The sequence below is a fragment of the Geotrypetes seraphini genome, chromosome 3 (assembly GCF_902459505.1).
Source record: "Geotrypetes seraphini chromosome 3, aGeoSer1.1, whole genome shotgun sequence".
Classification (NCBI taxonomy): Eukaryota; Metazoa; Chordata; class Amphibia; order Gymnophiona; family Dermophiidae; genus Geotrypetes; species Geotrypetes seraphini.
The window spans coordinates 227,159,176-227,180,839 of NC_047086.1; the positions used below are offsets into that span (position 1 = coordinate 227,159,176).

The 21,664-nt window shown below is 41.9% G+C and overlaps 1 protein-coding gene across 1 annotated transcript in view; it reads left to right on the forward strand.

Annotated features, from left to right (window-relative positions):
• Positions 1-21,664, forward strand: part of GDF11 (growth differentiation factor 11) — a 329,403-nt gene that overhangs the window by 65,531 nt on the left and 242,208 nt on the right. The gene's annotated exons all lie outside the window — the stretch shown is intronic.

The window sequence follows — 21,664 nt, forward strand, 5'->3', positions numbered from 1 at the left end:
GGAGCAAGAACAGTTTCTTGACCTTAGCTGACTCTAGGGGTGATGTCCTCAGGCTGCAAATTTCTCTTAATGATGCAGGTGAAACTCCAGAAGTGCTGTTGGCATGGTCTCCCCCTAACATTTATCACCCACACCTGCAATCAGAATATGCACACAAGCTCATATATTCTATCTCTACTTATATGCCTTTGAAAATGTATACAAGTGAACCTAAAAACGTATATAATTTCAACCAAATACATTTACCACACATATACACGTACCAAAACACCTACATGAATTTTTTGGGGACAAATGTCACAGTAATACATATTCATTGACAGCTACACCTAGGCACAGAGTCATGTATTTATTAATATACCAAAATGGCATGTATGATGCATATCTAGCTTTCAAATATATTCATACATGTGTACACACACATGCACAGATACATTTTCTCTTTCAGAATGCTGTTGTGTAAATGGGATTCTCTGCATTTGTGGGAAAAGACCTGGATAAAAAAAGGCTCTCTGTAAAATTGCTTGATCAAAACAGCCTCGCTTTGCAACTCTCTTCTGTTGTGGTAAAACATTTTTCAGTATCAACAGCCATACACATGATTTATTAAGTACATACAGCCATGTAGAATTAGAATCACACAATTCTTATAGGAAAATTCAGATACTATAGACAAGAAACAATCCATGTTCTTTTTCATTAATTTAGAGGTATTTCTTTAAAACATATGGACCAATATTTTAAATGATTTAACTGGGTAGGATAGGCTCTGGCTCCTGTCTAATTAAATATCTGACCAGTTAGTGCTGCTGAAAATCCATGGAGATGCCGCAACACTATCCAGTTTATTGCCAGAGTGGTCTGGGAGTGGAGTCTAAGCAGAGATGGGATTTACCTGGATATTTGTGTTTTTCAGACTACTAACCAGGTAAGTGTTTGGATAAGGTTGTTCTTATTACTCCTGGTGGAATTCTGCACAAACCAAAAACATTGTGGAACAAAAGACCTGGATGAGCCACAAGTTTATTCAATAGCCAATGCGAGCAATCCCAAAGAGGGTGGGGGTTACAATACAAACAGAAAGGGGAACATTTCTGGGATTGGGGGTAGGAGAAGAGAGTGGAATGCTCTTAGTGCTGGTGAAAGAGGGGAATAATTTTGGAAATACAGTGTTTCCCCTAAAATAAGACAGTGTCATATTAATTTTAGGCCTAAAAAAATGCACTAGGTCTTATTTTCGGGGTATGTACATGATCATCTCTCCCTAAAATGAATCCATTGACAAGCAAACATATATTTACATGACAAAACATCTTATATATATAAACAAACTATGGGCTCCTTTTACTAAGGTGCGCTAGTGTTTTTAGAGCACGCACAAGATTAGCGCAAGCTAGCTGAAAAATTATTGCCTGCTTAAAAGGAGATGGTAGCGGCTAGCGCGCCTTTGTAAAAGGAGCCATACATTAAAATTTCAGACATGAAAAGGTGACATAGTGAACATTCACATGTGAAACATGCATAAGTGAAAATATGGTAAACCAAATCACATACCAGTTGGTAGAGTGCTAATTTTTTACACTCTAATACGCGGCTTGGTTGAAAACAGCAGGTTGAAATTCAGTATACAATGAGCATAAGAAAGCATTTGTGAAACTATATATATATATGAGTTAAAAACCTCAGTACAACAAAGAACAAACTCTTCTCTTCCAATTTTCAATTAATAACATAATATCAATTAAACTTTCAAATATAAGAAAAATAACTCAAGGAATTTACACCAGTAGTTCTATGTCTGTTTTTGGCGTCTGCAGCACAATGTGTAACTAAACAACTGAATAGCAATGAGACATAAAGCATCATGGGATACATTTATACTAATCCATTCTCAGTCCTTATCAGAAAACACAATCTATGCTATATCCAATCAAAATATTGTTTTTATTATTTAGAGCTTATTAAATATATAAAGAGTAGAGCTAAAAAGAATCTAAAACTTAAAAAATCATTGTTGCAATGCTAAATGTGTTCCAATGACATCATCCTTTCAGATGAACAAATTTAGGATGTCAAAGTCTAAAAAGTATGAAACACATGTGGTGCCTACATAGGATATAAAATCTGTGTAAAATCATAATTATTATCTTTAAATTCATAACAGAGTGTGTCCAATAAAAGGGCAGTAAATTCAGCAATTTATTCTTAAATGCTAAACACTGATTATTTTTTTTTAAACTTTAAAAATCAAATATAATCAAATAATGTGTGCCTAAAAATATGTATAAAAACACAATCAAGTAGTTAAATAAGACAAAATATGGAATGCAATATGCAAATGTGTATATATAATCACAATTTGCAAGGGTCATTACAAATTTCTGCCAGTAAACCAACATATAAACTATTTTGCCATAAAACAACAATGTTAAAATATTACATTAGATAAATATATAATTATCAGAATAAAACATATTATATGCATGCTATTACATCTACGTAATTCTTTGTTCAGACCAAAAGGTATTAACGTTTTAAACTTAAAGATCATTTTTTTGCTCAATATTGCATATGTGTTATCTATATCTTTCCCCTCACCATGAGATTTTAGGTCTAGCAACGAAGCTAGTAAAAGGTATGGAGAAACTGGAATACGAGGATCGACTTAAGAAACTGGGATTGTTCTCTTTTGAGAAAAGGAGACTGCGAGGGGATATGATCGAGACCTTCAAAATACTGAAAGGAATCGACAAAATAGAGCAGAAAAAATTATTTACATTGTCCAATTCGACACGGACAAGAGGACATGGAATGAAGCTAAGGGGGGACAAGTTCAGGACAAATATCAGGAAGTTCTGCTTCACGCAGAGAGTGGTTGACACCTGGAATGCTCTCCTAGAGGAGGTTATTGCAGAATCGACCGTCCTAGGTTTCAAAAGCAAACTAGATGCACCTCTCCTACGAGAGGCATAGAAGGATATGGGTGACTAAAAATTACGCCAGGTGTACACCTGGCGGGGCCTCCGCGTGTGCGGATCGCTGGACTTGATGGACCGAGGGTCTGATCCGGAGATGGCGCTTCTTATGTTCTTATGTACACAAAACAAAAAATCTGTAATCTTCAAATGTGTGATTCCTTTCTACAGAATGTTCTACCAAGGGTTTATCCAATATTTTCCTATTAATAGTACTCCAGTGCTCAATTATTTTTACTAAATAACCTCTTTGTCATTCCAATGTACATTAGACCACATGGGCACCAACATACATATACAACCTTATCAGTCTAACAGTTACTAAAATATCTCAAATAAAATATATTTCCATTCACTGGATATCTAAAATCTTTTTATGGTGATATTTATACAACATACAGAAAATTGAGTGCAAGGGAAATGTCCAAGAGGGCTATCTTTTCTTTTCACAACTGAACTATGGAAGGCAGAAGAAACAAGCATATCTTTCAAATTTTTACCCCTTGTATATGCTACTAATACCTTCAAAAGAGTCTATAGAGGATATGATGTGCCAGTGTTTTTTTTTCCAAAATCTTTATATCATCATTTCATAAAGAATTGAATTCTAAAGCACATACAACCTTATTGCTTTCATTTTTCTTTGATTTCTTGAGAAAATCTTAGGGCCTGTTTTACAAAGCCGCGCTAGCGGCTGCAGCGTGGTAACGGCCCCGAAGCCCATAGAGATTTAAAGGGCTTCGGGGCTGTTGATGCGCAGTTTTGTAAAACAGGCCATTAGTGTCTCATATACCTCACTCTCCTATATTCTTCATTAACAACACTAGATGGATATTCTGTCTCACTAAATCTAAACTTCAGATCTAGAGTAGAACTGCCCGATTCCTGATTTGAATTGATTCACCGATTCACTTTGGCTGAATTGATTCATTCTTGGAAAAAATTGGACTCACTGATTCAGTGCAGGCCCACAAGGTGCTCCGAGGGCCAGCATTATCATGGTCTGGGAACTTATCTACAGCAGCAGCCTTCAAAACACGCTGCTCTTGCCTGCATCAGGCAAAAAGGATCCCATGAAGAAAATAAGGAGAGACATAAGCACTGGCAAGTTAGATGTACAACCATTGATAAAGAAAGCTAAACAAGAATATGAAGAACAACTTGCCAAAGAGGCAGAAACTCATAGTAACAATTTTTTTTGGTACATCAAAAGCAGAAAACCTGTCCGGGTAAGGCCATAGCGGAGAGACTGAATGAATTCTTTGCTTCAGTCTTCCTGAACTGAAAATAGTTTTTGAGGTTGATGAGGCGAAGGAATTGAAAGAAATGTCAGTGAACCTGGAAGCCAAATTGACACGTTAAAGAGTGATAAATCACCTGGACTGGATGGTATACATCCCAGGGTACTGAAAGAACTCAAACATGAAATTGCTGATCTGTTGATAGTGATCTGTAACCTGTCGCAAAAATTGTCTGTAGTACCTGAAGACTGGAGGGTGGCCAATTTTATGCTGATTTTTAAAAAGGGAATTAAAGACTGGTAAACCAGACCTCGGTGCCAGGCAAAATAGTGGAAACAATTATAAAAAATAAAATTGAGGAACATGTGGACACACATCGTTTAATGAGATACTCAGCATGGGTTTAGCCAAGGAAGGTCTTGCCTCACCAATTTGCTTGACTTCTTTGAAGGTGTGAATAAACATGTTGGTACAGGTGAGTTGGTTGATGTTTCTAGAATTCCAGAAAGCTTTTGACAAGCTCCCCATGAGAGCCTCCTAAGAAAATTAGAGTCATGGGATAGGAGGCAATGTTCAACTTTGGATTAAGAACTGGTTATTGAACAGAAAACAAAAGGTAGGGTTAAATAGCCATTTTTCTCAATGGAGGAAGGTAAATAGTGGTGTGCCACAGGCATCTGTACTGGGACCGGTGCTATTTAACTGATTTATGAATTATCTGGATTGAGCAATCTGCTTTCTGCCAGGGCAGTGGTTGAACACCTTTTTAGCTGTACTGGTTTAATAGTGGCTCACAAGCACACTTGCTTGAGTGTCAATCATTTTCAAAATTCAGTTTGACTAAACGCAAAGGTCTAGATCAGGGGTGCCCACACTTTTTGGGTTTGCGAGCTACTTTTAAAATGACCAAGTCAAAATGATCTACCAACAATAAAATTTTAAAAAACACAAAGCACACTGTACGCAGAGAAAATGTTAATTATCATTTATATTCTGGGTTTTTTTTCAAAGAGATCAAGGCAGATGACTTTATGCAATGTCACTTCAGTAACAACCATACAAAAATAGACAAATATACACCCTCCCTTTTTACTATACCGCATAGTGGTTTTTATCACAGGGAGCTGCGCTGAATGCCCTGCGCTGCTCTCAATGCTCATAGGCTCCCTACGCTAAAAAACGCTATTGTGGTTTAGTAAAAGGGGGCCATAGTGCAAAATATAGACTGCAGATTTAAATTCTCAAAATGGCCACATTTTGATCACTAAATTGAAAATAAAATCATTTTTTCTACCTTTGTTGTCTGGACATTATTCAAATCTTGTTGGTCTCAGGCTCTGGTTGTCTTCTGATAACTCACTTGCCAGGGTCTCCTGCCCATTTGTTGTTTTCTTCTTTCACCATGCTAACCATCCATCTTCCATCTCTGTCCAACCCTTCTGTTTCCCTTCCCTACCCCCAAGTCTGGCATCTTTCGTTTTTTTCATCACCATCCACAGATCCACCTGTTCTCAACTACCCTTTCATCCTTCATCTCTCCCTCCTTCCTCACCCCCCAGGGTCCACCATCTCTCCCTTTCTCTTCCCAATTACCTTCCTATCCAGTATCTCTATTCCTCCCTCCATACCATCCCTTGTGTCCAACTTCTTCCCTGTCTGTTCCTTCCCTCCCTAAATCCCATTGTTCACCATCTCTCTCCCTCTCCTCTATTTTTAAGACCCATTATTTCTTTTCCCCAAAGTCCGGCATATGTACGTTTCTTTGAACCCCCTTCTCTCCCTCCCTCCATGTACTTCTACACCAGGGCCCCCCTCCCCCGAAGGCCTGACCCCCCTTGAAGGTCTGCACATTCCCCCCAAAGGTTGACTTCCCTCCTGCACTACCCCTTGAAGGACTGCACCCCCCCTCCCGAAGGCCTGCCCTCCCCACATCCATTTACCTAATTCCAGCAGGGAGCAGTCTGCAGAGAGGATCGCTGGTACTTAAGCGATCCTTGCACGTTGCCATAGGCCTCAGGAGCTGTCTTCCCTCTGCCCCAATCCTGTCTCTGACTCAGAGGAGGGGCAGGACCAGGCAAAGGGAAGACCCGAGGCCTATGGCAACCTGCAAGAATTGCTAAAGTACCACCTGCCACCGGCTGTCTCCCATTCGTCCCCTTTGGAGATCCTCACAGGAACAAGGAAGTTAAATTAATAGAATACTTAGGCACAGGAAAACAAAGAAATGCAGAAGAGACATACCTCCAAGAACTGCCCCCATGTGTCACAATGCTCATTAGTGGAACTGAATAAAAGACAAGTACAATGGATTTAGAAGGGGTGCATAGCCGGCCAGGTCCAGGTCATCCTTCCCTTCCTTTCCTCCGGTCCGTGCTCGGGGCTCGCGCCTGCCTGGTTCCGCGCCGACGCTTGAATGGTGCCATCAACTCCCGCGAGTCTCGTGATAACCAACAGCACCATTTGGGCGGCGGTACAGGACCAGGCATGTGCGAGCCCTGAGCGCGGACCGGGGGAAAGGAAGGGCAGGAGGACCGGATGGCTGTGCATCCCTCCAAGCCGTGCACCCGGGGCGGATCGCCCCCCCCGGTACGCCACTGATTGGGAGGCCGATTTTGGGTTTTTTAAAATTGTATATCGGGCAGCACTAGGCCTCGGCTCTTACCTCAATCATTACAGGCGCTTCTATTTCTTGTGGTGCGCTGAGCTCCATCCCCCACCGACCTTCACCCCGCCCTTCCAGCACTCTGGCCGGCATTCTTCAAGAGGCGGGCCAATCAGGATGGGAAAAAAAAGAAGGGAGAAGGGAATCCGCTCTGCGATCGACTGGGGTTGCCTGAGCGAATGACCTGTCGATCGCGATCGACGTGTTGGACACCCCTGGTCTAGATACTCTATACAACACCGATATTGGTGGCTGCCTAAAAAGTGGCCATCAATCACGTGTCAATCATGCAATGGCACCGTTTAGAGAATCACACCTCTGGTAAAAATAGGCACTGGAAATGTAGGCCAGGGTTTTTTTACAGGCCTACATTTCCAGCGCCTGTCTTTATTGTGAATCGCACCTATGTAGGCACTTTATGGTGCCTATCGCCACTTCCAGCATTAGCCATGCCCACAGTGGCAATTGGCACCAGTAGGCACCTTTGGAGGCACAATATCGGTGTCTTTTCTGAGTCAGCCACGGGTGAGGGAAGGCTTCTGGGGCAGACGCAAGCCACGTGTAGGAACCAGTGATTGCGACTTTGCAAAGTACAACTGGGAGGAGAGAGTTGGCCAGAGGAGGTAAACACCTACGAAAGGCACAAATGTGGTACACTGAATGGAGAGAAAGATGACGAGGGGTGCGTTGGGACACTGAAGGAAGGAGGAGGGTCACATTAGCACAGGAAGGGAGAGGCATGGAGTACAAACTTCGGACAAAGGAAGGAAGGAATGAGGGAGCATGAATGGGACACGGAATGGAGGGGGAGAGGGGAGCATGAACTTGGGACATAGGATGGAAGAATGGAGGGAGTGAGATGGAATAGAAAGGAAGAATTGTTGGGCATGGGTGTCTTAGTGAGAGGGAAATAGTGCACATGGGGAAATGAAGAAAGTGGTGAATTGTTGGGTATAGGGAGGCAGAAAGAAATACTGAACATGATGGTGGGAGAGGCGTGAGGTACAGAATGCATGGGGAAGAGATGAGAGGGAGAAATGTTGGATATGGTGGTGGAAAGGGAACAGATGTTGGATATGGTGGTGGAAAGGATGAAGAACGAAAGTAAGTGTAAACCTACCTTTTCTTTCTATTTAAACCACAATACTTTATTTTGAGGACTGTTTCTTTAATATTTAATGTTCTTTAATGCTTTTATAGACTTTGTACTGGACAGGATCCGAGTTACATACAAATTGAACTTAAGAACGCTTTAAAAAATGGAACTCGTTCTTAACCCAGGGACTGCCTGTATCTAGGAAGAGGCAGCAGTGTAAATACTACACAATGTTTATGCTGCTGCCTTTTCCAAAATGGGCATTAGAACAGGGGTAGGCAATTCCAGTTCTCGAGAGCCGGAGCCAGGTCAGGTTTTCAGGATATCCACAATAAATATGCATGAGATAGATTTGCATCTCAAGGAGGCAGTGCAAGCAAATCCATCTCATACATATTCATCATGGATATCCTGAAAACCTGACCTGGCTCTGGCTCTCGAGGTCCGGAATTGCCTACCCCTGCATTAGAACATCAATATACTATTGGAAAGCAAAAAAAAAAAAAAAAAGCTATATGAAAATACTTGGTCTCTTTCACATATGCAAAATACAGAATAAGTAACCACAAACTAAAAATAGAAATATGTAGACAGAAATGCAAATACTTATATTCCTCCCATACCTTAAAGGTTCAATGACAAGTGGCTCCCTGTTTGTGCAAAATGTAAAAATAGCAAGTGTAAATTTCAAAAATGGACACATTCTGAATTAACAAAGAAATAAAAATCATGAAAATCTTTTTATTGGACTAACCTAATACAAGTTTTCAGCAACTAAAATGGAGGGGGGCCACTGAACTTGATGAGTCAGTGAGACAATTTAATAAGCAATAAAGATAGGTAGTGTTATGGTACTGGGCAAGGAGATCTGACAGGTATGAATGCTTTGCTTTCTTTAGACTAGCAGAGTATTAATGAGAAAGTTCCCTAAATCTATCCAAAGTACAAGGGCATGGAGTCCTTCTCCTTAAACACTCAGCATGGCATAGTTGGCGATGAAGAGTAAGGAGGACATGGTTAAGGTTTTGAATGGGATGGTCCCGTTTTCAGACCTCCTGTCCCGTTGTCCCCACAGACAGCTTCGGGACGCCGAAATGTCCCGTTTTCAGGGACAGCGTCCAGAAGCTGTGCTTGGGGACAACGGGACAGGCGATCACTTCCTGTCCCTCCCTGCTGCAAAAAAAAAAAAAGCCTCCCCATCGCTGCCTGGCTGGCCCAGAACGTCCTCTCCGACGTCAGAATTGACTTCGGAAAGAAGACTTCCTGTCGGTTTTAGCAGCTGTAGCGGCAGGGCAGTAAGAGCAGCAGACAGGGGGAAAGATGGGGAGGCTTTTTTTTTTTTTTGCGGCAGGGAGGGAAGGAGATAGGTAGGCAGGCAAGCAGGCTGGCTTTGGCCAGGGAGGGAGAGAGGTAGATAGGCAGGCAGGCTTGGGGGGTGGGGGTGGGACAAAGTGTGTAAGGCAGTGAGAGGGACATAGGAAGGAGGCACTGGGGCACTAAAGACATGGGAAGGAGGCGGGGCACTAAAGACATGGGAAGGGGCACTAAGGACTTGGGAAGGAGGCACTGAGGGTACTAAGGATATAGGAAGAAGGTGGAGCTAGGGTGGGATTGGGGCGGGTCTGGGGTGGGACTGACAATTAATAGATGTCCCCTTTTGATGAAAAAAAATAAATGGTCACGTTATACATGGTGAAACCAAGGAGGTGGAAGTTTACAAGGGAGCTGATGTATCAAGGACACAGTGAGTGAAGTTCCAAACTGAGATCTGAGGAAATCAGAGGGAAATTGACAGTTAAAAAAAAAAAGATGTCTTGAAGTCAGGGACTGGATTTTTCTGATCAGGGTTGAGGAAGTAATAGAGGTAGAAGGAACAGTGGGGAGAGTAAATGAAAAGGCAACTAAAGACAAGGAAATAGGAGTCCTGGAGAGATAAGTGATACCAGAAGCAGATGAGGACCATGAGAACTATGAGATTATGGCCTACAATAAGCATCAGAGAGGAAACTATCTTGTGATCTACTTCACAGAGGAAAATCAGGAAATCAAGGGTGAAAAGATCAGAAATAGAGCCCCCTAAATTTACCTTCCTTCCATCCAGCATGTCCCTTCACTCTTTCTCTTATTTAGCTTCCCCATCTGTCCTCCATCCAGCATGTCCCCCCCTTTCTAACCAGCATGTCCCCTCTCTCTCCCCCTTCCCTTTCATCCAGCATATCTCCTTGTTCTATCTTCCCTTCCATCCAGCTTCTTCCCTTTTCCTTCCAAGTCCTCTCACTCTCTCTTCCCTTTCATTTGACATGTCCCCTCACTCTATCAACCCTTCCATCCAGCTTCTCTCCTGCCCTCTTCCATCCAACATGACCCCTCACTTTTGCTCCCATTCAGCTTCTTACCTCTGTCCTCCATCCATCTTATCTCTCTTCCCCTTCCATCCACTGTCTCCCATCCCATATATATTTTAACCTCCTTTTGTCCCCTTCTATCCAACATCTTTGCTCTATCCCCCTTCCACCTAACAAACACCCTCTCTTTCTTCCAATCAGCATCTTTTTTCTCCTTCCCAATCCTGCCCCCTGGCAGCTTCTGTTTCCCCTTACCCTTGCTCCCCCAGCACTCCAGTGGCTGATGCTTTCCAGGATCAACCACAGAACTGCAACTTCTAGACGTGCGGCTGTCAGCTCTGTCTCTCTCACCTTCTGTTTTCCATAACAATAATTGATGTCGGGGGGGGGGGGGGGAAAGCAGGAACTAGCAGAGCAGATATACTAGCTGCAGCCCCGCAGCTCTCATGTTCTTTTGCTGCTGCTAATCTTTAGAAGCAGCAGCGACAAGGATAGAACAAGAGAGTAATGCAGGTGGTCATGATTGGGACTGAGGAGGCATAGCCTTCTCAAACATCTTACTCTGGGTGCCTATGGTAGACAATACCTGATTATTTTGTAGTTCTTGAAGAATGGTCTTTTGTATTTTAACCTAGTTTTATTTATGTTGCTGGATGACTATGTTTGTTTTACTTTATAAATGAGTAAGAATTTTAGATTGAGCAGTATATAATTTTTTTAAATAAAATAAAAATAGTTCATGATGTCCCAAGAACCCCTCAGTCACAACACCCCTTGTCAGAGGGTTCTGGGCAGGAGCAATCCCATAGCGGTAGTCTTGTGGTACTTTTGCTAGGGGTCAGGTTGAGTCCTTATACAGCTCCTGCCCAGAACCCACTAGACACCAAGGAAAGGTCCAGGTAGGCCTGAGTTGTCCTGTTGATGGGTGGGGAGCCTAACAGGAGAGACCTTCAACTCGGAGGAATAGTTTTGGGTTGGCAGGGAACTTGACTTAGGAGGCAACTGCTGAGTGGGAGGGGAGGTCATATCCAGGTGGAGGGTCTTGAACTGGAGGAGTCTGACATATAGGGAAGCTTTGATGTGAGAGGGCCACTTTGTGAGGAGGCTTTATGAGTGGCCTGTGGAAGGGGGTTTGTAACATGGGGCAATTGGGAAGCATCTTATTTTCACTTTTAACTATGGCAGTCCTTTTAAGATGTGGCTAATCAGTGGTTAAAAGTTAGCCACCTATAACTCAGATTTTATTAATGTCTGATTGTATTTCTTCTAATATTTCTTCTTTTTTATTTTATAATAGATGCTATATTTGGCGCTTAAGTTCTTTTCCACACTCTGATCACATCCCCCTATCCCAAAATGGCCTCCCACCATCTGTTAGGGCCTACCAATTTTACACCTGCTGGTCCAGTGGTTGTTAGGAAAGAGTGATCCCCAGTCATATAAGAAAACATGTTCCTTATTGGTAGTAGAATGAGACTATCGCTAAGGGTGCCATTTTGGAAATGGCACCAACTGGGAAGAAGTGACCGGGGATTGCTCCTGCCCAATGACCACTGAACAACCAGGTACAAGACTAGTAGGCTCTACTAAATGGTGGGAGGCTGTGACTGAGTGGGGAGGAGGACTTGATTGGGGAGCATGTGATTGGATGGATGAGAGAGAATGGTACTGGTCCTTTTATGCTATGGTCTGGGAGAATGGGGCTGCAGCTTTTAGGGATGATGCTCTAGGGCTGCTGGAATATCAGTGGTCATCAATCTTTGGGACTATTATACTGGAGGTTACTGACTCTCATGGTAAATCAAGGTGTGGTAAAAGCTAGTCTTTTACCACACCATGATAACTTCCAACCCCCCCCCCAGGAGAATTATGGAAAATGAAGATGTTATGATTACCTGGGACATTGATAAAAAGCTCAATGCAAGAAAACCAGATATCGTACTATAGGAGAGCAATGAAAGACCATCACTGATGTCTTTGTGCCAAGTGATTATTCTGTACATTGAGTGAAGAAATGCCAAGCACTATAGCCAGAGACCACAAATATGTGGCAGAGAGATACAAAGGTATTCCCCATGGGAGTCCATTAAAAGGAAAGTTCAAGTTGTCTATGCATCCTACAATTCCAGAAGGAAGCTCTGATTAGCACAGTCATAGAATTACAGAAACATGATGGCAGAAGAAGGCCAAATGGTCCATCCAGTTTGCCCATCTGCAGTAATCAATATCTCTTCTTCTCTCTCTAAGAGATCCCATGCCTTCTTGAATTCAGACATAGCCTCTGTCTCTACCATTTCTTCTGGGAGACTGTTCCAGGCATCTTACCACCCTTTCTGTAAAAAAGTATTTCCTTAGATTATTCCTGAGCCTATCACCTCTTAACTTCATCCTATGCCCTCTCATTCCAGAGTTTCCTTTCAAATGAAAGACTCGACTTATGCGCATTTACACCACATAGATATTTAAACATCTCTATCGTATCTCCCCTTTCCTTCCAAGTACTCTAGCAAGTGTTAGCAGTAAATTTCATCATATTCCACAAATTCTGGCTTTGAAGTGAAGTTCATTACTGTAAAGGCATGAGCAAAACTAAAACAGCAAAAAGCAGAGATAACCAGGGGGTTGGTGGGGGGGAGGGAAGGGGATAATGATGTCACTAGAGCCACACACTGATTATTAAATTAAACTAAAACTTGAATTTATAGACCGTGTCATCTTTATAGGAATAAAGCTTGACTTGGTTTACAGTATGTATTATTAAAGGAATTTAATAAAGAGGAAAATTTTATTGTTGACCTCACATGGCCATGTTTTGGAAGTGCCCACAAATAAGTGAGTTTGTAAAGACTCTGTTTCAATACAATTTTGAATGGTGTAGCAGTATTTTGTTTGATCAACCAATTATGTAAGACTAAGGTTTGTGAACACATTGGCCCTGATTCTCCAAAGTGCCGTCCCGATTTTAGGCAGCTGTAGGCGTCCTACAGCTGTCTAATCAGCCAATTGGGATGCACGTTTTAAAAAAAAAAATGCTCCCCAGGCAGGCCTGAAGGCGCCTCCGGGAGCCTAGGGAGACCCGCAAGATGCCTAAGCTCGTCTAAGGGCCTGAACCTAGGCGGCCCTACGCGTCTCCCTAGTAGAGGAGAAGCTTAAAATGTAGGCCAGCAAAATGCTGGTCTACATTGTAAGTAGACGCGGCCGCTATACTTATCGCGGCAAGGGATCTCTCTGCCGCGATAAGTATAGCAGGCCGCGGCCTGTCCAATCACTGGCAGGAAGGGTGCCCAATCCCTCCTGCCCGAAGACGCACCCTCCCGACACTACCGACCGCCCCCCCCCCCCCGACACTACCGACCGCCCCCCCGACATTACCGATCTACCCCCCGACAATATCGATCGCTGGCAGGAGGGTGCCCAATCCCTCCTGCCCGAAGACGCACCCTCCCCCGGCGCTAACAACCCCCAAACCTCCACTCCACCAAACCTGTTCTTACGGCGAGATGGGTCTTGCACGTCCAGCCGGCAGGCAAGCCTCGTCGAAATGAGACGGGCCCGCCCCTTCCCGGCCCATCCCGCCGAAGCCTAAGGCCTGATTGGCCCAGGCTCTAGAAGCCTGGACCAATCAGGCCTTAGGCATAGCGGGTCCGCCTATCCCCACTTAATCTAAGGCCTGATTGGCCAATCAGACCTTAGACTTAGTGGGGATGGGCGGATCCGCTATGCCTAAGGCCTGATTGGCCAATCAGACCTTAGACTTAGTGGGGATGGGCGGATCCGCTATGCCTAAGGCCTGATTGGTCCAGGCTTCTAGAGCAGTGCTTGTCATTATCATCTTCCCACATGTCATTCATAGGAAGGCCAAAAACAAACTGAAGAAACACACTCTGCAGATCACAGAGCCGATATGGCCAGAAGTGGTGAAACAAATGGTTGCAGGACTTGCATTAGGTACAAAAAACTTTATTAAGAATTAGGTGATCTGACACGGTGTGTTTTGGCAATATAAAGTAAGTTACATGGAAAGATTGCCATAGCTGTTTTGTGTGCCATGTTAATTTGAAACCAAAAACTTTCATACATCCGGCCACTGGAGACCAGTATAAACTAGATGGCATTTTTTCAACTGTAAAACCCAACAAGCAATATTAGTTGCAGTCTGTCCATGTAACTTAGGTCTCCCTTTACAAAATCATAGTAGCAAATGCACCAAAGCCCATTCAAATCTTAAGAGCAAAAATGACTAAACCAAGGGCTCCCTTTACAAAGGCATAGTATTGAGTCCTGACACAGCAAATATGACATAGCCGATAGGAAATGAATGGGCTGCCTTGCATTTGCCATGCAGGGATCACTACAGTGGCCTTGTAAAAGAGGTCCCAATGTATAGTATTTAGTTATTTTGTGATGAGAAGCATACTCTTTGGTTAAGTTATTTTTGCCTTCGATTTATCTTAACTAATAGATAGGTTTTGTTAACTTTTCTTTCAGATTTCCTTTTTCCAATCCCCTTCCATACTGTTTTTTTTTTAAATTTTTAATTCTTTATACATTGTCAATAAGTGCAATACAAATTAAATACATTTTATATTTAAGACATCACTTAATACTCTTTCAAGAAACAAATCAATCTATATCCCTCCCCCCACCCTATCCCATAACTATTATACATTTTTAATTTAATAATCAAATCTTCAAAAAGCTCATTATGATATACATTCCATATCCATAAGAGATAATAAGCACTAATAAAGAAACCCATACATTAATTTTACAAGAATTCAGAGAATCATTTAAAAATAAATCCACCTTCCCTCCCTCTGGATGTGCACATAATATATCAATAAAAATCAAATCTACAATAAATCAACAAAAGACGTCAATAGACCCCATATTAACTTGAAAATTTTAATATTTCCTAACGATTCTGCAATCATTTTTTCATATCTGTATATCAAGCATAAATTTGCCCACCAGAATGTAAAGTTAAGACGGTCCCAATTTTTCCAATTACGCATGATCAATTGTACAGCAGTACCTGTCATAACTAGGAACAGTCAACCTTTATATTTATCTAACGGATCCTTAATATGCAACACAGTTCCACAAATAACTACTTCATAAGATAAAGGGATTTTAGATTCTAAGATATTAATATGTCCCCAAATCGACTTCCAATAGGACAATAAAATAATAAATGATCCAATGTACCTATATCTAGATGACAGTGCCAACATTTATTAGACTTAGAGTTATCCAACTTATTTAATCTAACCGGGGTTCAAAAAGAACGATGCAACAAAAAAAACCATGTTTGTCTCATAGATGCTGACACTGTACACCTCATCCTCTGAGACCAAATATGTGGCCATCGAGACGCAGAAATATTCTGTCCAATCTCAATGCTCCAAATATCTCTAAGAGCATTTTTAGGTTTCTTATTCATAAAATCAGATATCAATGGCGGCCTGATGACCCATCATATCTGCCCTTCCATACTGTTTTATCCTTAAATGTATCTCTGTCCTATCATAAAATGTATTTCTTCCCCCTTTCCCCTCGGATCATGTACATTGTAAAGTCGGTCAGTTTTTAAGTAGCTTGTTAAAACCCTTATATGCTTTGTACATCGCTTAGGTGATTTATCGAATTTTAATAAAAACTTGAAACTCCCCCAATTTGGAGAAATTTTTTGTGTGCATATCTTGCTCAATGGGAGAACTAAACATATACATATCTAGTGCATTTATTTTTTTTTTCTCCTTTTTGGTTTTGGTTTGGCTACCACAATGGTTCCAGTGATTTGCTCATGTTCATCAAATAATGTTGCATTTTTAGAAATTGCATTGCAAATTATCTATGCCAACTGCTGAGCAAATTGGAAATAGATATGACAAAGACTGTTTGAAACGTCTCTATGCAAATGCCAGAAGCCTAAGAAATAAGATGGGAGAGTTAGACTATATTGCACTAAGGGCTCCCTTTACGAAGGTGCGCTAGCGGTTTTAATGCTAGACACTAATGCCTCCATAGAGCTGGTGTTAGTATTGTCCACATAGCATGGGGTTAATGCACGCGGCATTGTAGCGCGTGCTAAAAACGCTAGCGCACCTTCGTACAATGAGCCCTTAATGAAAAGATAGATATAATAGGCATCTCTGAGACATGGTGGAAGGAAGATAACCAATGGAACACTGTCATACCAGGATACAAGTTATATCATAGTGATAGGGTAGATCGAATTGGTAGGGGCATAGTATTATATGTTAAGGAGGGCCTTGAATCGAATGGACTGAAAATTTTAAAGGAGCAGAAACACACCTTGGAATCCCTATGGGTAGGAATTACATGTGTAAGGGGGAAAGGATAGTGATAGGAGTGTACTACTTTCTGCTTGATCAGGATGAATGGACAGATGATGAAATGTTATCAGAAATTAGGGGAGCTAACAAACTGGGTAACACAGTAATAATGGGTGATACCAACACTACTCTCTTCTGAGTAGGTTCAAGCTCTCGTTGTTTAAAAACAAAAAAGGTGGAGAAAAAAAAAAAAGTCCTCAGTGCATATGATGCAGCACTCAATTCAAGCAAAGCCTGAAGTAGTCAAGTCTGCACACCTTAATCATAGCCCCAAAAAACTCCACCCAAATGTAAGCCCAATGTCTAATAACAAGAACCTGAACCCAACTTAGGAATAATGGTCATGTAAATATTTCTTTCTTTAAAACAGTCTTAGTGTAGCCTCACTTAGTTAAATAAAATTCAAACGGAACATAGTAACACTGAAGAACTTTTGTACGTACAGTTTAATGATAAAAACAAAAGACTGTGGATGTGGATGTTCTGAAAGATAATGTATTATTCACTCTTCACGATAAAAACATAAAATAAAAATAAAAGTCTGAGTTTGTAGTACATGTGTGATTGTCCTACCGGCCCCTACACAGTCCGTGTTTCAGCGAAACTGCCTTCCTCAGCAGGCCAGATGATGTAGGATACACAGAGGAAAGTATGAACTAAAAACAATGAACATAAGAATTGCCGCTGTTGGGTCAGACCAGTGGTCCATCATGCCCAGCAGTCCACTCACGCGGTGGCCCTCTGGTCAAAGATCAGCGCCCTGAGACTAGCCCTACCAGCGTACGTCCTTGTTCAGCAGGAACTTGTCTAACTTTGTCTTGAATCCCTGTAGGGTGTTTTCCCCTATGACAGACTCCAGAAGAACGTTCCAGTTTTCTACCACTCTCTGGGTGAAGAAGAACTTCCTTACATTTGTCCGGAATCTATCCCCTTTTAACTTTAGAAAGTGCCCTCTCGTTCTCCCTACTTTGGAGAGGGTGAACAACCTGTCCTTATCTACTAAGTCTATCTCCTTAAGTACCTTGAATGTTTTGATCATGTCCCCTCTCAATCTCCTCTGTTTGAGGGGGAAGAGGCCCAGTTTCTCTAATCTTTCGCTGTATGGCAGCTTCTCCAAACCCTTAACCATCTTAGTCGCTCTTTTCTGGACCCTTTCGAGTAGTACCGTGTCCTTCTTCTTGTATGGCGACCAGTGCTGTACGCAGTACTCCAGGTGAGGGTGCACCATGGCCCGGTACAGCGGCATGATAACCTTTTCCGATCTGTTCATGATCCCCTTCTTTAGCATTCCTAGCATTCTGTTCGCCCTTTTCGCCGCTGCCACACATTGCGCGGATGGTTTCATTGACTTGTCGATCAGAACTCCCAAGTCCCTTTCCTGTGAGGTCTCTCCAAGTACCTCCCCGGACATCCTGTATTTGTGCATGAGATTAATGTTTCCGACATGCATCACTTTACACTTGTCCACGTTGCCATGTCGATGCCCATTCCGATGTCGATGCCCATTCCTCAAGCCTGATTATGTCACGTTGCAGATCTTCGCAATCCCCCTGTGTCTTCACTACTCTGAATAACTTTGTATTGTTCGCAAATTTTATCACCTTGCTCGTCGTACCTATGTCCAGATCGTTTATAAAGATGTTGAAGAGCATGTGTCTTTGAGCAGAAAAACAAAAAATGGCTTGAAACAAGCAGAGTGGCACATACGTACAGTTTAAGCAGGCACTCCTAGTTCAATTTATTTATTTTTTTATTTTTCAAAATTTTCAAGATATACATTCAGCAAATTACAGCATAAATGTTAGAAATATTGAACAGTCATCATTAAGAAATACAATATAAACAAAAGAATCATAATAAAACTTTAGCCCACAATATTGGGAGAAGCTAAAGGAAAATAAGAAAATATTCTAGGTGTCCAATTCTCTGCTATTAGCTGGTTAAGGTACCTCTGTGGGACTGTTATTTATCACATGATTTTCCCTTGTGATTACAAAATCTCGCAATTGTTTGAAATCAGTAAACATAAAATTTTTCCCCTCAAACATAACAAAACAATGACAAGGAAACTAACAGAAACAAGCCTCTTAAGCCGAGAACTCTGGGTCTATAACCCAAGAATTCCCAACTTCTAGCTTGGGTTGTTCTATATAAATCAGGAAATATTCACACTAGTGATCCCATAAATTGCTGAGATAAATTGCGGAAGTACAACTTCAGTATCATATTATGGTCTGATTCATAAGCGAAAGTTACCAAGAGTCATTCTAGACGTAATTACTTCTAACGATTCTAAGAATTCAGTCAAATTTAAAGATTCCTGTTGATTGACTTCTTGATTGCCTTCTCCTTTACCAGGTGATAATTTGGATAAAGATAGATAAACTACTTTCACTACTGGGGAAAGATTATCTTCAGGTAGTTTCAAGGTCTCTTTAAAGTATTTCATTAGCATCTCAATTGGAGGTACTAAAGGAGATTTAGGAAAGTACTAAAGGAGATTTAGGAAAGTTCAAAAAACGTAAATTGTTTTTTCTTACTTGATTTTCAAGATGTTCCATCTTCCTGTGTAATATTCCCCTTTCTTTCGACTCAGCAGCAGTAAACTTCTACACCTTTGTCTCCAAGTCGTCTATCCTGGTAGCTTGTTTCTGTTGCTGTACCAGACTGTCTTTTTGTACTGCAAAACTCGATAGTTTTTCAGAAACATTTTTAAACTGTGTCTGTAGGGACTGAAAAAAACCAAAGTGGAATTCTCCAATCTGAATGGTGCACAAAAAAGTGTCTTTCAACTCATCTGATAGATCCAAATGTCTTTATTCATCCAACGTAACTCAATGACTCGACATGTACATGTTTCGGCCTATCGGCCTCAGGAGTCTTAGGGTGTCAATGGATTATGGGATCTTATACCAATCGATCAAAACGTTGCTTTGAGTCTTTGTGGCACTGCAAAACGCCACAGCCTTGCAAAACTTCCCAGAGAGAGTCAAGAGTGACAATGGCCGGTTTATTCAAACCTCTCTGCTCGAATGCCAAATTGGAATTTGGCAGAAATTATTCCTGTTGAAGATATTCATTCACCTTTAATGCTCCATTCCTTTGTGGAGCCAGAGACAATATTGTCAGCGGAGTTCCCTCTATGGGCAAATCTCCCACATTCCTCCTTTGGGCCAGAGAGTTACCCCCTACTCACTGCCGATTCATCTCCGGGTTGCAGGGAAGGGAAAGGTCTCATAGGGCTTAATGATGCTGCTTCCAAACTTCCTCCTGTAGAACTATCAGGAGTGTCCAAAATAGCAGTATCTATTGGAGGACAGCGAACTCCGTAAGCTTCGAGGGTGGATTGTTTCAGTCTGGGAGTCTCTGCTGTCGCTGGGGAGGATCAACTTAAGCTTAGCTTTTCGCTTCCCCATGCTTCCAAGAGCCACCACCGGGAGAATTTTGCTCACACATCCACACCTTCTGAATGCTAGGAAGTTCTTCTTTACCCAACGAGTGGTGGACACCTGGAATGCGCTTCCAGAGGGAGTAATAGGGCAGAGTACAGTACAGGGGTTTAAGAAAGGATTGGACAATTTCCTGCTGGAAAAGGGGATAGAGGGGTATAAATAGAGGATTACTGCACAGGTCCTGGACCTGTTGGGCCGCCGCGTGAGCGGACTGCTGGGCATGATGGACCTCAGGTCTGACCCAGCAGAGGCATTGCTTATGTTCTTATGTTCTTATGATACCATCTTGACTTCTCTCAATTCATTTCAAACTGAAAAAAACCCAATCAAAAGAATTACACTGCAACACTACATTCAAAAATTTTCAAAAATGTGGAAAAATGCACTAGTGCAGTCACATTCAAGTTCTCAGCATAACACTCTCAAAAAACAGTATTGCAGAAACAGATAATGAAATAAAAAAGCCAAAAAACTTAGCTGTCCGACATGCTCCACTCATTGCTTGGCTCAATAACTCCACGCCTTGGCTGTACTTCAGCTGACAGAGATTCTTCAAATAGTGCAAACTGCGTGAACCACACCGGAGCAATGCACATCCTCTTCAGTTGTTAATTACTCACCATCATAGTAACATAGTAGATGACGGCAGATAAAGACCCGAATGATCCATCCAGTCTGCCCAACCTGATTCAATTTAAATTTTTTTCTTCTTAGCTATTTCTGGGCAAGAATCCAAAGCTCTACCCGGTACTGTGCTTGGGCTCCAACTGCTGAAGTCTCTGTCAAAGCTCACTCCAGCCCATCCACACCCTCCCAGCCATTGAAGCCCTACCCAGCCCATCCTCAACCGAAAGGCCATATACAGACACAGGCCATACAAGTCTCCCCAGTACTGGCTTATTTCTTCAATATTTATTATTATTTTCTGATTCTAGATCCTGTGTTTATCCTACACTTCTTTGAACTCCGTCACCATTTTCCTCTCCACAACCTCTCTCGGGAGTGCATTCCAGGCATCCACCACCCTCTCCGTAAAGTAGAATTTCCTAATATTGCTCTTGAATCTACCACCCCTCAACCTCAAATTATTTTCTCTAGTTTTACCATTTTCCTTTCTCTGGAAAAGATTTTATTCTACGTTAATACCTTTCAAGTATTTGAACGTCTGAATCATATCTACCCTATCCCTCCTTTCTTCTAGGGCAGTGTTCTTCAACCTTTTGACATCTATGGACCGGTGGAAATAAAAGAATTATTTTGTAGACCGGCACTGGTCTGCGGACCGGCAGTTGAAGAACACTGGGCTAAGTCATGAGCCAGACCCAACCCATCTCCACCCCAGACCCCGCCCCCATAATAGTACTAATTGTAACACCATTTTTTCCATTAACAACACATAATGGTTAACCACAAAATTAAATTACACAAAGCACACTGTATGCTTCTCAATATTCATTCCTACCAGAACACAGGTAATTCCATGCAAATATGGGACCACAAGCTAAAAGTACTAATATATACAAACAAACCCTAA